The following is a 17,255-nucleotide window of genomic DNA, read 5'->3' on the forward strand; positions in this document are numbered from 1 at the left end:
TGTACTTTACTTGAGTATTATTTTTTCTGAGTACTTGTAATTTAACTTCACTACATTTGAAAGACAAATATCATACTTTTTACTCCACTACATTTATAAAGGTCCAAAAGTAGAAAATGGTTTCTATGCAGCGGGGTTTCCTGTGTGCGCAATTTATCTGGCTTGCGATCTGCCAGGACCTTTTACTGTTGCCAAGTATTTCAGTTTTACTATGCTCGCGGTTTTCCGGCAAGCTTTGAATGGCCATTTGGCAGATTTTTTTACACAAATCTGGCAACTCTGGGATCTTCCCCGCTAAACTAATGTAAACGTAGACGCTGCTACACCATTGATAGCACTCTAAAAAGGCAAATAGAACAATAAAAAATGAAAAAGGCACATGTTAAAGTGTGGCGTAATCATATGTGTGTTACGATCAGTCAAAGATCGTAGAAACATTGTAATGAAAATGATCGGCATAGCGGCTAAACCGTAAATAAGCATCACATACACCTTGAGCTACGCGTGCGTGTTAACTTCTGATCTGCTGCTATATCATTTAAAGCGATTTGGAAAATGAATGATGTTTTTACTGAAGTAACTATAGTTGAAGTATTCCTGTTGAAATAAAAACAATAGAACCCTTCCCAAAATATAACACAAAATGTAATGGATTTAATGGTTATAATGGGAATTGTACTATGGATACTTGTTGTCTAGTTGTATGTGATGGATTCTATTGATGGGATGGTAAATCCTATTGGAATAAAACCCAAAACAAACTACAAAGAGGAATTTAATTTAAAAATCTCATTCTAATTCAAAAATTAATTGGTTTTTTTCAGCAGGGATGGTATTTGCAGTAAAACCACAGTATCCACAAATTTACCATTTTCTATATATAGGAACCATACTCCAATTAATAATCTTTAGTAAAACCACAGCAACTAAACATACCATAGTTTCATTATACTAGCTATAGTTTATGTTTGTAGTTAAATTATGGTAATACAAATGGTAATAAATCCAACAAACACATGGCTTCTACACTTTACTATTTACAAGAACCTTACTACTTACTGGTAAATTGCTGCTAAAACTGGTAAAGGGAATATACAAAATAAAAGAACACTGCTCATAAATACATATAGGCCTAGGGGGCTAATGAGGATAATTAGGCTAAATGATCATACAGGATTATATCTAAACTAAACATATATGTGCTAAACATATAAAGCTCTTAAAGGAGTTGCTCACTGCAAAATTTGCCCCCATTGACTTTCCATAGTAGGAATAAAAACTACTATGGAAAGTCAATGGGGGGAAATTTTGAAGTGAACTACTCCTTTAATACAACTGATACTATGAGCGTGAATTCAGTAGGTTGCTTCAGAGGCATAAGGTATACGACAATAAAACAATGCACAACTGACATAAAGGAAATTTATTTTTAATACTTGAGTACTTTTAAAAGCACGTACTTCTGTACTTTTACTTAAGTAAGAATATGTCTTTACAATTTTTACTTGTAGTGGAGTAATATTTGACCAGTAGTATCTGTACTTTTACTCAAGTAAGGAAGTTGTGTACTTCGTCCACCTCTGCTCCTATCCAAATCTCTGTTGGTAATCTAATTGTTGTGGACAATGTATTTCTATGTATTTCTCTCTGTATTTCTAACCTAACTTTGTTAATCTTCTATATTTCTTAATAATCTTCTTTTTATTTAATTGGCGGTTGGCAGTAAAATGAAATCTCCCATATTGCATGTAATTTATTATTGCATTAAGTAGGCTGTATTGTTTTAAACAGCATTTGTTTATTAATCTACTTTTAAATATGTTATTCATGAAAGGTAGTATTCTATATACCGTTTTTACCGTTATTATGTGAAGTAAAATAAGTTTAAATCAAGAATGTTTTGAAATTCACAACATTTCAACACAACTTTTTCTCACGAATTTAAAGGCTGCTATTGGACTGTTGAAGCTAAATGTCATATTATGCGACTACGCATTACTTTACGGAGAGCTTACGAACTAGCTACGTTCTGCATTAAGACCAAATGGTGCAACCGAATAACATACAGATTTAGTTACAAACTAGCTAGTAGTAGTTACTAAGCCTCTAGTGTGGACTTTACGTTCATGTTTAAGAAAGAATTTACGAATGGCTGGTGCAACCCTACCCTGATCCTTCTGCTCGCGATGAACTTCCATGGTACACAGACACACTGTCACGAAGCGAAGAGGTTAGCAGCTGTTCAGCTAATAGCACTCAGACTGTTTGCGTCAGTGCGTCAGCGTATGACATCATATTAACGCGAGAGTAATGTTCTCGCGTTACTTTCAGTGCATTCGCTAAATGATCTGCGCAGCACTCTGTAAACTCCGACACGCATCTCAAAACTGCTTCGCACAACAGAGGTGGCCAGATAGGTGGCCATCCATCATTCACGGGTAGCCGTGGCCACCCATGGCCACCATGTAGCTACGCCCCTGGTTGTATTTCACTGCTAAGTTTAATGTTTTTAACTATAGGAAACATAAATAAGCACTTTGCACAGCCTAATCTATTTATTTTGATCTAAAAATCCCAATGTATTAATATTTAACATTTTAAAGACATGTAGTTAATATTGCAGTGCATGAGAATTTAAGTATGTAGTATAATACGTTTCCTTGTTTATGATACAAGTGTCCGACTCTTCCGTGTTTATGCTGGAGAGTTTGCAGTCAATTTCCAGAGCTTTTTCGCCACTGTATGGCCCATTTTGTAACTGCAGTGGCTCCGGCCACGTTGTGTAAAACTCAAATCTAATTGGACGGAGAGTTTCATCGCGGGGAGGTGGAGGAAAAATCGACATACTGGTTGAACATAAAACCCATCGCTTTCTCGAGGCGCGATTGATCACGCGCACTGTGGAAGGTTTAAATGGGATCCATTGTTTTTATTCAAGCATGTCATCGCGTGCACTCTGAAGGACCCTTAACTCTACACCTCAGCTTCATTAAGTATACGCAGATACATAAATATGAATATTAGCCCCGCCCACACTCAGTCACACTCTGCAGTTCCAGACGGTGCTAAAACTGAAAGTGAAACTGAGAGCAGACACAGCAGTGCAGTGATTGTCTATGCACCATTTTTGCATATTTATGCTTTAAAGTTTAAACTGCTGATCCACAGGGGTCAAATGAGTTGATGTGATTGGTTATAGGTTTATGACATCATTAACCGGGGCAGTTTCAAACTTCATCTTTGAAGACTTCGACTTTGGCACATGGTTTGTCTTAAAGTATATTAAGTCAAGTCAAGTCAACTTTATTTATATAGCGCTTTTTACAATTTTCATTGTTACAAAGCAGCTGTACATAAAACATATTGACTAAGCAAAACATTTAAAGCACACATTTAAGATAAGGGAGAGAGAAACACAGTACAAATATTAAACAGACAATAAATTCCTATATGTAATATTAATTAAGTAAAACTTCAAAATAAATAAATAAAGCAGCCCCCCCGGCCAGGCAAACAGTGCAAAACAGTATGCAAACGGTGACGAGGAATCCAAAACTCCAATGGAGAAAAAAGAAACTCAGGAGAACCCAGGCCCAACCAGGGGATTCCAGTTCCCCTCTGGCAAAAGCTGCAGCCTCTGCTCAAGCTCAACAGTACTTGCACAACTAGGCTAAATAAAAAAATTAAAATAAACTTAGTAATAAGGTAAATTGTAGGTTTAAGATTATCATTAATAATCTAGTAGCAGTTGAAATTTTGTAATGAAGACGTGTCACGTCGCCGTGTCCGTCTTTATCCCGCTCTATCACCTCTTGTCCGGTCGCTGCTTTCCATTCTCTGCTCTACCATCAGGTCTGGGCATGAACTGCATCCTGCTCGCTGTGGTAACCTCGGAACAATGAGAGAAGACAGCTGAGAGTAGAGTACTGTTCTGCACTCTTTGATGCAACAAGTACATCATTTGTTTTTGGAAGTGTTCCTGGTTCCGGTTGATCTAACTAATGCAGCCTAAACCCTCAGAGGATTTATATTATGTAAGTGTAGTGTATGCAAGATTAAAAAGATGCGTCTTTAGTCTAGATTTAAACTGACAGAGTGTGTCTGCCTCCTGGACAGTGCAGGGAAGACTATTCCAAAGTTTAGGCGCTAGATAGGAAAAGGATCTACCACCTGCACTTGATTTTGAAATTCTATGTATTACCAACTGACAGGACACCTGAAAGCGTAATGCACGTGAAGGACTGTAATATAAGAGAAGTTCACTCAAGTACTGAAGAGCTAAACCATGTAGGGCTGTATAGTAGGGATGGGCGATATTGCCCTTAAACTCTATCACGATAATTCCTGGTATTTGTTGCGATAACGATAAAAAAGACGATATATCCATAACGCCATCCACCGCTGTTTTTTGCGTCAAGTGATAATAGCTGCATGTAGTCTAGACCCTCAAATATTATCAAAAAGTAAAACTTAGCCCAAATCAAACAGCTCCTAAAATATAGCTACAGTATTTTTGTAAATATAAAATATAATAGTGAGATTCGACTTCAAAAGGTTGTAGTAAAGACAAGTTAAATGAACTAAAGCTCAATAAACACATCATGTCATACCTAAAACTGCATATATTCTATTGTTGGGTGGAAACGATCGATCGCATCACGCTGTCAATCACTCTCTCTTGAACTGTGTGAACCTTCTCTTCTCACAGCAACATACACTGAATCTGTCTATGACTCGCGCTACAGAAAGAGAACAGAAAAATGTGGATAAAAGAAATCTAATTAAAAAATCCATGCTTTTATACGCTCATAAACATATTTAAAATAACGTAATACAAACTCGCATGTGTACTGTATGTAAACAGGCAGCAGTGCTGTGCGCGCTGTGTCGCTATGAGAGCACATGTGGGCGCGAGCTGCGCACGGGACGCTCCGTTCATCCTATATAACAGGCAAGAAATCATATTAAACAATTTGCGCACGCGCGCATAACATCTAACGAATGTTTAAATAAATACTTTTAGCCAAACTAAATGTTGTGGTGTAACGTATTATGACTATCAACGAATACTTAACAAACGAATTAAATAAAACGAAAGTGAAACTAAACATTAACTCGGATGCATCTACAGTGCCAACCTAAACGAGATTTAGAGCATGTCACAGTACAGAGACTGCTTTGATCAGAGTTACAAATGATCTGCTATTGGCGTCTGACCGAGGTTGTATCTCGTTATTGGTGCTGCTAGACCTTAGTGCTGCATTCGATACCATTGACCACAGCACACTCCTACATAGACTCGAAAATTATGTCGGCATTAAGGGAATAGCTTTGAAATGGTTTAAATCTTATTTATCCGACCGTTTTCAATTTGTAGCAATAAACAATGAGGTGTCACGCAAATCGCAAGTCCAGTACGGTGTACCACAGGGCTCAGTCTTAGGGCCTCTGCTCTTCGCATTATACATGCTACCTCTAGGAGATATAATAAAGCGACACGGAGTTAGCTTTCACTGTTATGCTGATGATACTCAACTTTATATTTCCTCGAAGCCTCATGAAACACAGCAGTTCCATCGAATAATGGAATGCATAGTCGATATAAAAAACTGGATGAGTAACAACTTTTTATTACTGAACTCGGACAAAACGGAAGTGTTACTTATTGGACCGAAAACTGCTATAAGTAACAACCAAGAATACTGTTTAACTATTGACGGATGTTCCATAAAACCCTCGTCGTCAGCAAAGAATCTTGGCGTTCTATTCGATAGTAATCTGTCATTTGAGAGCCACGTCGCCAACACCTGTAAAATTGCGTTTTTCCATTTAAGAATATATCTAAACTACGTCATATGCTGTCAATGTCAGATGCAGAGAAGTTAATTCATGCATTCATGACATCAAGACTAGACTACTGTAATGCACTGTTAGGTGGTTGCCCTGCAGGCTTATTACAAAAACTCCAATTGGTCCAAAACGCGGCAGCTCGAGTTCTTACACGTACAAAAAAGTATGAACATATTAGCCCGGTTCTGTCAACCTTGCACTGGTTACCTATAAAGCATCGCGTTAACTTTAAAATCTTGCTTATTACCTATAAAGCCTTACATGGTTTAGCTCCTCAGTACTTGAATGAACTCCTTTTGTATTACAGTCCTTCACGTGCATTACGCTCTCAGGCGTCCTGTCAGTTGGTAATACCTAGAATTTCAAAATCAAGTGCAGGTGGTAGATCCTTTTCCTATCTAGCGCCTAAACTTTGGAATAGTCTTCCCTGCACTGTCCGGGAGGCAGACACACTCTGTCAGTTTAAATCTAGACTAAAGACGCATCTTTTTAATCTTGCATACACTACTCTTCCATAATATAAATCTTCTGAGGGTTTAGGCTGCATTAGTTAGATCAACCGGAACCAAAAACACAACTGATGTACTTGTTGCATCAAAGAGTACAGAACAGTACTCTACTCTCAGCCAGTCTTGTCTCATTGTTCCAAGGTTACCACAGCGAGCAGGATGCAGTTCATGGCCTGACCTGATGGTAGAGCGGAGAATGGGAAGTGGGGACCTGACAAGAGCTGAGATGATAGAGCTGGATAAAGAAGGACGCGGTCTCTTGACATGTTTTCACCACAAAATTTCAAATGCTATTAGATTATTAATGATAATCTTAAACTATAATTTATTTTATTATTAAGTTTATTTATTTTATTTAGCCTTGTTGTGCAAGCTCTCTGGAGCTTGTGCAGAGGCAGCAGCTTTTGCCAGAGGGGAACTGGAATCCCCTGGTTGGGCCTGGGTTCTCCTGAGGTTTTTTTTCTCGATTAGAGTTTTGGGTTCCTCGCCACCGTTTGCATACTGTTTTTGCACTATCTGCCTGACCGGGGGGGCTGCTTTAGAATTTTAAAGTTTTACTTAATTAATATTGCATATAGAAATTTATAATCTGTTATATTTGACCTGTGCTTCTCTCTCCTTTATCCTAAATGTGTGCTCTCACTGAGCGTGTGTGTGTGTGTGTGTGTGTTTGTGTGCGTACTTGTCTGTGTACGTACGTGTGTGTGTGTTGTGTGTGTGTGCGTGCGCATCCGTGTGTGTGTGTGTGTGTCTCTATGTCTATGTGTGTTAGTACGTGTGCATATTGTGTGTGTGGAGTGTTTTGTATGTGGGTATGTCTGTCTTCTGTGTTTTCAACCTTTTCTTGTTTCTGCAGGTACAACTTTAATTATTTTGCTTATAGTCAATATGTCTCATGTACAGCTGCTTTGTAACAATGAAAATTGTAAAAGCGCTATATAAATAAAGTTGAGTTGAGTTGAGTTGAGTAATTCCGACTTACCAAGGTTGCTCGATGAATCGTAGTACTGTATATACACTTAAAAGAGAAACAGTTAACACACAAGACAAACTAGAAGGCAAGCTGATGTTCCACAGTGTAAACAGAAAGCAAGCTAGCATGCTAATGCTATGCTAATGGCGTTGACTTAACTATCAATCTTGGTTTGGAATATTCAAGTAAATAACAAGGACAGGGTTATTGAGATATCAGGATAAGTTAGCGACCACAGTAATAAGTAACAATTATAAAATACATTAATATTAAAACGAAGTGCAAGTGCAAGGATACAAACAAACAGGACAGGCAGACAGGAACCGAATTAAAACACCACATAAACATGTAAATACAATAATAACTTTACTTTCACCACAAGGGTGTACACAATGCTGTACTGGGGATCGGCACATTCTTGTAATCAAAATTGTTTTTAAAACTTAAGAAATGAGCAAAAGAGATTGCTAGGTCACCCCTATTTCCCTCTGTCCTTTTTGGTTACTACTGTATAACACAAGGTCACCTCTCAGAAGTGAAGGTAACATCAGCAGGACTTAACAACAGATATAAGAGGTTACTGACTGGTAATGCCAGCTTCTTTCTACCTTCTTTTTAGCTTTCTGTGCCATCCGCTTAAATCAACGTAGCAGAAGAGGAGGGAGAGCAAGCCCATTTTGTTTGCTCTCCAGCCATGTCAGCTTCTATCTGTCACATGGGGTTTGGATTATATGGGACCACACAGCAACCTTGCCTTCATATATGCACGTTAGCTGCTCAGACTAGGGAAAATTATGAGAAGGGACAGCCAGTAGGTTGTGTGTCTGTGGGTGTTTTTAGCAAAGATAAATGTAGAAACAGGCCTCCTGAGGATATACCTGAATATGATAATAAATTCTTAAACAAGGGCAAAAAGGTTTTAAAGCACACATTTCTATGTAGGATCTGAACTTTTGCACATGCACAAAGCTCTAACTTGTAAACAGATTTTCGGTGTTTTGTTTTGTGTTGGTGGATGTTTATCAGACACGTACCTCTATCTGTATTGGGCTTCTTTTGTGCTGTTGCTTTTTATGCATGTTTGCAAGTGTGTGCACATTTCCCATGCTTCCAGCACTATTGGCTTATACGTTCCCGTAGTCTTCAAAACCAACTTCAGCATCTCACTTCTCACCCTCATGTCATTCACTTTCTTTCAACCAGAATGTTAATCCTGCAACAAAAAGTACTTACAAAGGCAAAGACTCCAATTTATCCTTTATCACCGCACTCAAATTTAATTTATCTTGCTGTATGTGTTTGAAGAAGCATATCTGTTTGACTGCTGTCAGTATTGCAGCCAGTTGAGTTATACTGAAGTAAGTGTCAGTAAGATGTGAGAATTACTGTGGAGGGGATACAATTGAAAATGACTGAAAATGAAATTGATGGTTTTTGTCCTTTTAGTAGTTTTATAAGATGCAGTGACAATGGGCCTCATTTCTAAAATGAGCATACGACCGAAAACTGCACTGTAAAAATGATTCTGGAGGGTGGTAAATACAACCCATTAAAATCAGTAAGATTCTACTTAACTACATTAGTTAGCAGGTTTAATAAATAAGAATGGGTACATTTTACCCACACAACATATTTGTTTAGAGTAACAATGGCAACTTAAAAAAAAGAAGTAAAATGTACCCCAATAGGATTGATAAAAACAACCCATGAAACTTTTTACTTAAAGATATTAGTTATAGAAAAATGTATAAAAATGCTTACGTGTCTGTGTTATTTAACGTTTTTTGCCTCATTACTAGCTGCTTCGATAAAGCCGCTTTTAAAAGCACTTTTTCCAAATGTTGCTGCTTCTGTATCTTCTGGTTAGGCCACAGTGTTACAAGGGAAGGATTTATAGAGTTAATGTCTGTGTTTCTGACCTTTTCTTTCACAAATAGATGTTCAAACTATATGAAACATCAGAAGACCACGCAGGGAGAATTTAGCAGTTTTGACCAAGATAAATTTACTTCAGTACACGGAGTAATATTATAGGTGTTTTATTTTATTGGAAATTAATTGACTCTGCAAAGTATGCTGAAACTTAATCAGTGTTTCGCACAGAATTTTGTGAGACTATGGGGGCTAAACATATTTTCCTGTGGGGGGTCCGGGGGCATGCTCCACCGTAAGAAAATTTAGCATATTTTAAAGGTAAATGCTGCAATCTGGTGCATTTTAAGAGCAAAATTAAGTGACTCAATCTATAAGAATACAATAGCTACTGTATAGTAGTAATTTAATCATTGGCACCATAGATATAAATGGGGATAACACATGGTAAAATGAGAGTTCACAAACAAAAAAAGTCAAAAACATGTAGAGCATGAGCCATCAAAAACTGAAGCAAAAAAATGTTTAACAGTTGAACTAATTTATATATTACCATATACAGTATATATGGCATCAGGCCTTTTTCACAATGCCATTGTCCCACTCCCCCGCATGGCAGTAGGCCTATCACTTTACTATCTGGACCAGAGCATTCATACGTTATTATGATGCGGCGACTGTTTAGAGTTAACCCGTAAGAAAAGCGCACACTCTCTCAGCACAACAGAGTAATGTTAAGTTTGTGATTTATTATGTTTTCAACTTTATGCGCGCGTTGCACAGACCTAACACGAGAGCAGTTAATGACAGACGCTTTCTCCTGTGGTATACGGTATGTCCGACAAACCAAATATATTGACAAGTTTGGACACGGTGACACAGGGCAGCATGTAATCGTGTGTGGCACGCCCCCATATAATTTATTTTTCTTACGGTGACAGCCGAAGCTAAAGGGGGAATTTAAGCAGACTCATGCCCATCATGCATTCAAATCATTCAAATTGGCGGTTGGCAATCAAACTACGTTCTGTGCCTGAGCAACAAACAAATATACTCAAAACATTTTTCTAACCTAATAAAGAAACGAAACAAAATATAACTTTTTAACTGTTTATTTATTCTAAACTATTTTAACAGTTTAAACAGTGTCTTTCACATCATTAATTCAAATTCGTGCTCCAGCACATTTGGCTATCAAACTAAACGTTCTGCACGTGAGCCACAAACAAAAAAATAATCCAAACATTTTTCTAAATTAACTTAATATCGAAATGAAACGAAACATGAATAATTTGCCATTAAAAACAAAACGGAACTATTTTGGCGATTTGGAAAAGGTTAAATGAAGTGCTAGATAATCATTATAAATGCTGTGACGAGGGAGGCGTGACGAGAGCCGTGGGAGCAGGAAGCGAGGCCGGGACGCGATTGATAATGAGTGTCAGCTAGGCATCACACCGGCCTCATATCTCTCAAGAAGGAGATCGGAAGCATAAAAGGACGAACGGCAGGAGAATACGGCGAGAGAGGACAGGGCCCGGACATACGTTAAGTTTTGTTTATGTTCGTGTGGCCGGCAGTCGTCCGTGAGGGGCTGCTGGCCTGTTTTGCTGATGGTTTATTGTTTATTTATTTTTGATTAAAGTGTTTGAATGTTCGCCGGTTCCCGCCTCCTTCCTTCCATTTTATTGAGCTTTATTACAGTGGTGCCGAAACCCGGGAGGAAGGAGGGACATGCTGTCAAGAGTCCTCGCCGCTGAGGGGGATCGCGGTGCCGAAGAGTTCGGACAGCGCGGTGCCGAAGAGTTTGGGCAGCGCGGACGAGGGATGTCCGCGAGCGGCTGCCCGAGGCGGTGGTGAAGACCTCGCGCCATGTCCTGGGTCGAGGTGGGGTGGCTGCCGTCCGCGAGGGAGCGGAGAGGTCTGCCCCGCTTGCCTTTGGCCGGAGCCTGCTACCGTCCGCCGGATCGGGGAGGAGCAGGAAGCGGGGGACCTGCTGCCGGCTTCCCTCGGTCGGAGGAGCCACCGCCGGCCGCCAGGACATGAGGACCTCGGTGCTCATGGAGGGGAGGAGCAGGAAGCGGGGGACTTCCTGCCGGCTGCCCTCATCCGGAGGAGCCATCGCCGGCCGCCAGGGGGCGGACGAGGAGCGAGGGACCGTCCAGGACCACCGCATGGCACCGCGAGGAAGAACCTCTCGGCTGGCTGAGGACCGAGAGACAGCGTGTCGGGGAACCGGACCACCGTTCCTGGTGCTTCCGTCTCCGTTCTCTCGTCTCGTCTGTCCATACTCCCAGGCGCCGGGGCCGTTGAGACTGGCCCCTCGGGGGGGGGGTAAGCACAGTCTCGTGGGTACCCCCCGGGAGGGGCGATGGGGGTATGTGACGAGGGAGGCGTGACGACAGCCGTGGGAGGAGGAAGCGAGGCCGGGACACGATTGATAATGATTGTCAGCTGGACGTCACACCGGCCTCGTATCTCTCACGGAGGAGATCGGAAGCATAAAAGGACGAACGGCAGGAGAATACGGAGAGAGATTACCGGGCCCAGACATAGGTTAAGTTTTGTTTGTGTTCGTGTGGCCTGTTTTGCTGCTGGTTTATTGTTTATTTATTTATTATTAAAGTGTTTGAATGTTCGCCGGTTCCCGCCTCCTTCCTTCCATTTTATTGAGCTTTATTACAAATGTCATGGGTGCGCGTGCTGCATAGTGTAGATGCGCTGCTCATTTTAAACGACAGAAATGGTGCATGTCAAATAATATGATGCTGAAGCTGAACATAATGATGTTAATGAGGTAATGCTATCTGCTTGCTCTGTCATACACTGATAAAATCATGTTTGTACTGTGGATAACTGCAGTGAATAATACTGAAACATTAGACTTTACTTCCCTCAATCGATGTTGTATTCCGTATGGCTTGGCGACGTCTTAAATCCTGGCCAGTTCACGTGTCTGCATTTCAACCATGAAAGCTGAAACAGTAGCGAGCGAGCGTACATTCGTATGTACAGTATGTGTCTGTGTGTGTGCGTGCTGCGCACATTGCTCTGAAGCAACAGAGAGGGGGATGCATTTTTAGCCGTGAACAATGGCACAACAATGAAACAGCGGTGCAGAATTCAACGTTACAAATAGTTATGTTGTTGTAAGAAAAACAATTCAGCTCGTTTTAAGACTGTGGCAGAACAAAATAGTCTATGGCGGGCCGCCATAGTCTCGTCAATGAATGGGAAACACTGTTAATGTTTGTTACTTGTTAAATAAAAAGTAAATGATTCAATCTTTTGTGTCTGACCATTTTTAGGTAAATTTAATCTTCCTTAAATAAGTAATATATAAAGTTTAATTATTCTTATTGATTATTTCATATGAATAATAATTAGGTAGATGAAGGTTGCCTGATGACAATGGGTTAAAATTACTCAATTTTATTAAGTAATTAGTTGTATGTTTTAGGTAGACTTTACCCAATTTCTTTTAGTGTCTTATAGCTCATATACTCTTAACTCAAAAATAGAGGATAGAATGTACAGTGTGGGCGTACAGTCGTTTTCACGCAAAACTTGGCATTTATCAATATGGATGTGAGCGGTTGCTACGATCAAATCTCATGACAGGTCTCAGCAAGTTTTGAGATAGGGTGAAGGTCCGTGTACGTTTTACTCTTTTGATAACTGAAAAGGAATAATGATAAATAGAAAGATTGTGTTTTTTCATTTAGTATAACAAATATAAAAATAGATTCCGATGCGATTTCTTATTTTCCTTATGTGAATAAAGTATTTTCTTTTCTTGCCTAATTATATGATAATTGAATTGTTTGAAATTACAAGGTTAACGGGTGCTTTGGAGTTAAAAAAAAACTTTCATGAGATTTTAAGCTACTTCTAAGATAATTTACGGCAATTAAAATGCATAATTAAAAGTAAAACATAAAAAACGATAATCAATATAATTATAAGCAATGGGTAAGTTTACCTATTTGCAAGGTGATATCTTATTTGTTTGACAAATATGCATTCTAATGAAAACCGACAACGCATGCTTTAAGGCTTTTTTTTATTTGTGTGATGTTCGCTTAGGGGTGGAAGACGTGCACTGAGTCACATCTCGAGGTTGCCTGGCTTTGTGTGGCAGGCTCCAGGCCGGTTTGTGGAGGCTGAAGACCACTGGTTCTTGCCTCTGACGGATCAGAAAGGGATAAAATAAATGGAGCAAACATAAAACTGTGTGTGCTTGATTTAAGCAGCCTGAAATGCAAGATTAGCAGAATTAGATTTTAAACCTTTATCCTGTTTAGAAACAATAAATATCCAATAAAAAAACCTCAGATGGAGTTTTGGTTCACTACGCTAACGCTGTTGACCGCAGTAGTGATCTCTTTCTAAACTGTTACTTCCTTTGATTCCGCTTTTCAATGTTAAAGTTTCAATTTCTAAATCGGAAAAAGTCCTCTTTTTGGCCGGATTACGTTTCTCCATGCTGAATTTATAGGGGCGTGATATGTAAATTACGATCGATTTAAATAAGGCTGCATTTATTATGGTACGATCATTTGTATGATCAGATTGGCGGCATAGAATGTTTCATGAATCACACGTAAACCCTGTTGTAAGATGATTTCTGTGCACGGATCTGCGCATATCGGTTGAGAAATGTAGTCCACAGGATGTGATAAATCTACCATCATCATACCAACATAAACATTTTTTAACAACATGAGGGTAAAATGTTTTACAAAATTCATTTTTTTAATCATTTTACTCGCGTGTTTTTCTTGAAGACCATACAGTGTTAATGATTACATGCATCTCATGTAATGACATTAAACTATGAGCACATTCAGTTTAATTGATGTTTAATGTTTGTTATCTGTTTGCTTGAATTAAGCACTCCACTTATATAGTATTTAGTATTTACAAGAGCAGTACATATTTTAAGGTTTGTCTTTTGAAAACTGTACAGTTTCTAAGAGGAGCAACCCATCTTAACTTTATCAGTGTTTGAAGTGCTTTTCTTTAGAACACAAATTAAGCATCACTGGGTTGTAACACTGGTTCTACAGCAGACTCGCGCGACCAGTGTGACGCAACACGACATGAAAAAACGGCTTGTTCTTAATGGGTTTGTCATGCCACGTCACACCGCATCCATTCTCGCATGAAGCAAACACTATTATAATTCAACTCACAAATCACAAAATTATTTACTGCCATCAGAAAAAGCCATTCAATGCTGCTGCACTACTGTCACTGGAAGTTTCATCTGTAATCTTTCTTACAGGAGCAGTCCCATCACAGAACTAGAGAGAGCATGAGTGGGACTTAAAAAAGAAGACCGAAAGAGGTCTCTCTCTGCATGGCCTGAGTGAAATAAAAAGCCTCCCAGGAATCTCTATCATTCTCTCCTACCATCTTTCTCACACATTCAAGGTTTAGCTGCTGTATCGCTGTTAACTCCAAACATGCCTGCTGTTGCACTGATGGCTGCTCTCAACTCCCACACAGCAGGCTCTGTTATTATGACGGTGAAGTGCTCACTGAGTTTGACTGTGGACTTCACATCTTCAACATGCGATGGTGCGAGATTGACTCCTACACATTCGTCTACAGTTTGATGGAGCGCTGAATACTTTTTTCTTTCTACTTTTCAGTTGTTGATTGCATCTTATCTGTTTATAAGATGCCTGTTTGTTCCCTCTGTTTCATATTATTGCAGAGTTTGTTTGCATGTTTTCTTATTCTTCTCTGGCTCTTGTTTATTCTGCATTGATGCCCATAAGAACGTTTGCTCCTTAAGGGTGCTACAGACCTCTAATGCGAAAAGCCAATGTAATCTTCCGACAATTTTAACAGCATTCTGGAAAGCACAAGAACAACCTGTAATATTCCAAGGCAAGCTAAATTCACTTTTATTTTTATTATTAACTACCTACACTTCATTTTAATCAAGTATTAATGCACTGAACACACTTATTATGAGTTAAGTTGTGACTCTCCTGTTTTTGCCAAGTGGTTGATGTCCTTAGGGCAACATCATGTTGACCCTGGGACAACATTTAAATCAACCAACCAGATTTCAGAAATAAGTTTACAGTTTATTTTAAGTTTAATCTTCCAACCAGGATAAGGTGCTTCTAGACCAGGGGTCGGCATGCAAGTTTGTTATCGGGCCAAAAAACGAATTCGCCGCTAGATGGTGGCCCAGAAAATAGTCAAAGGATCATTTAAGAAATTAATTGATGAAAAATGCAACTACAATAGCCTACTTTTAAAAATATAGTTATTATATAATTACATAATAGTTATGTAATTATTTAACGTAGCCTATTTTTTACACTCCTCACATACTAAACTGCATTTTGCTATTACATCGTGTGCAGAGTGATATTAACATTTAAGCTAGCTAGATGGTGAGAGAAAATGGCACTATCAAAGAGTCTAAAGAGGAAAGTTGTCAGCAAAAATAGGGCATACGAAGAGGAATGGAAAGACAACTATGCATTCATCCTACCTAATTTTGTGAATGCAAAGCCGGTGTGTCTTATCTGCAATGAAGTTGTTGCTGTTTGCAAAGAATATAATATTAGATGGCACTACGAGACGAAGCATGGCACCTTAAAAAAAAAGGCAAGCTGAATTTGCTTTGTTATTATTCACGTGTTGGTGCTGAGCAGAGCATGTGAGCGACCGCTTCTGTGACATTACAGACAATATTTTTAGTCATTTTTTATTTAAAGACTGCCTAAAATAACTGTTTAATAACCGATAAAGTAAATTTGATTTTCGTAACATTATTTCAGTGAACATATAGCTGCCATAGTGCAACATTCAAAATAAACGCACACAAGATGAAATGTACTATGAACACCTTTATTATTACTGGGGTTAATAAAAGAAACATGCTCTAAAGAAAAATAGACCAAAACAAGGGGAAATGCGGTCTTAAAATGTCAAACGTCAATTGTAACAGCATTTTAGAATGTACTTTTAGAAACTTGGACAAAGTAGCTGCGTCTTTGAAGGCTGCATGCGTCCTCTGGAGATCATATTTGTCAGCCTCGGCCGGATATGACATCGATGTTTATTCAGGTTTTATTTCAGAAAAGCAACCATTACATTGGGTAAGTGACCCAATGTCTTCTTAAGAGAAATAAATATAAATGTTATAATGTTTTTTTTAACTGAAATGAGCCTGTATCAAACCTCTTGTCGCCCGCGCACCTCTGCAAATGGACGAGGCATTTGCAGTTGTTGCCGTTGTGCTATTATTCAGGCTTCAGGCTCATGTGGTGTACATGAGACAATAATCCAGCAGCAAAAAAGTAAATCACCAAGAGGGCTGAGCGAGCGGAGCGGTATTTTCAGAACGGCGCTTCCTGCTCAGCGAGAAATATTAATGCTACGCTCTTGCTCCGCTTCGCTCGCATGCTCTGGTGCTGAGGCCCCGCGCTATAAGAAAACGTTTCAATGCTTCACTGTTAGTTTTTTCATACCCCATATTTCATGACGGCTATTTTAGAAGTGTGTCGAGCGATCGACAGACTCCTTAGAATATCTTTCAGAACTTTTCAAATTAAAAGCTCTCAAACATTGCTGCAAAAACGTTCTCGTACTTTTATTTTGAAGGCAAATTCACTAAAGATGTGACAGATCTATTTCAGAACCAGCTGCGGGCAAAATAATCAAAATAATGCTGCTGGCGCAGGCCCGCCTGTTGCCGACCCCTGTTCTAGACCATTGTTTTTCACTTATCATTTCCCTCTGATTTTAGGGCTAAGTTATGGTTAGTGTTGGGGTCTGGTATGGGTTTAGGTTTTATTTATAAAAATGTTGTCCTTAGGTCAACAAAATATGTTGCCCTGAGGACATCAACCACTTGGCAAAATCAGGTTGAGCGTTACATTGTGGTTCTTTACAAACACTTTCTTACATAGTTTTTTAATATAAATTATGTTCCTAATAGACATAACATTATTCACAAAAACTATTGCTATTTGTCTACATTTAGCTGGCCATGACCATTATTTTTGTAAATACACTAAAGG

This window comes from Triplophysa rosa, linkage group LG10 (assembly GCF_024868665.1).
Source record: "Triplophysa rosa linkage group LG10, Trosa_1v2, whole genome shotgun sequence".
Taxonomy (NCBI): Eukaryota; Metazoa; Chordata; class Actinopteri; order Cypriniformes; family Nemacheilidae; genus Triplophysa; species Triplophysa rosa.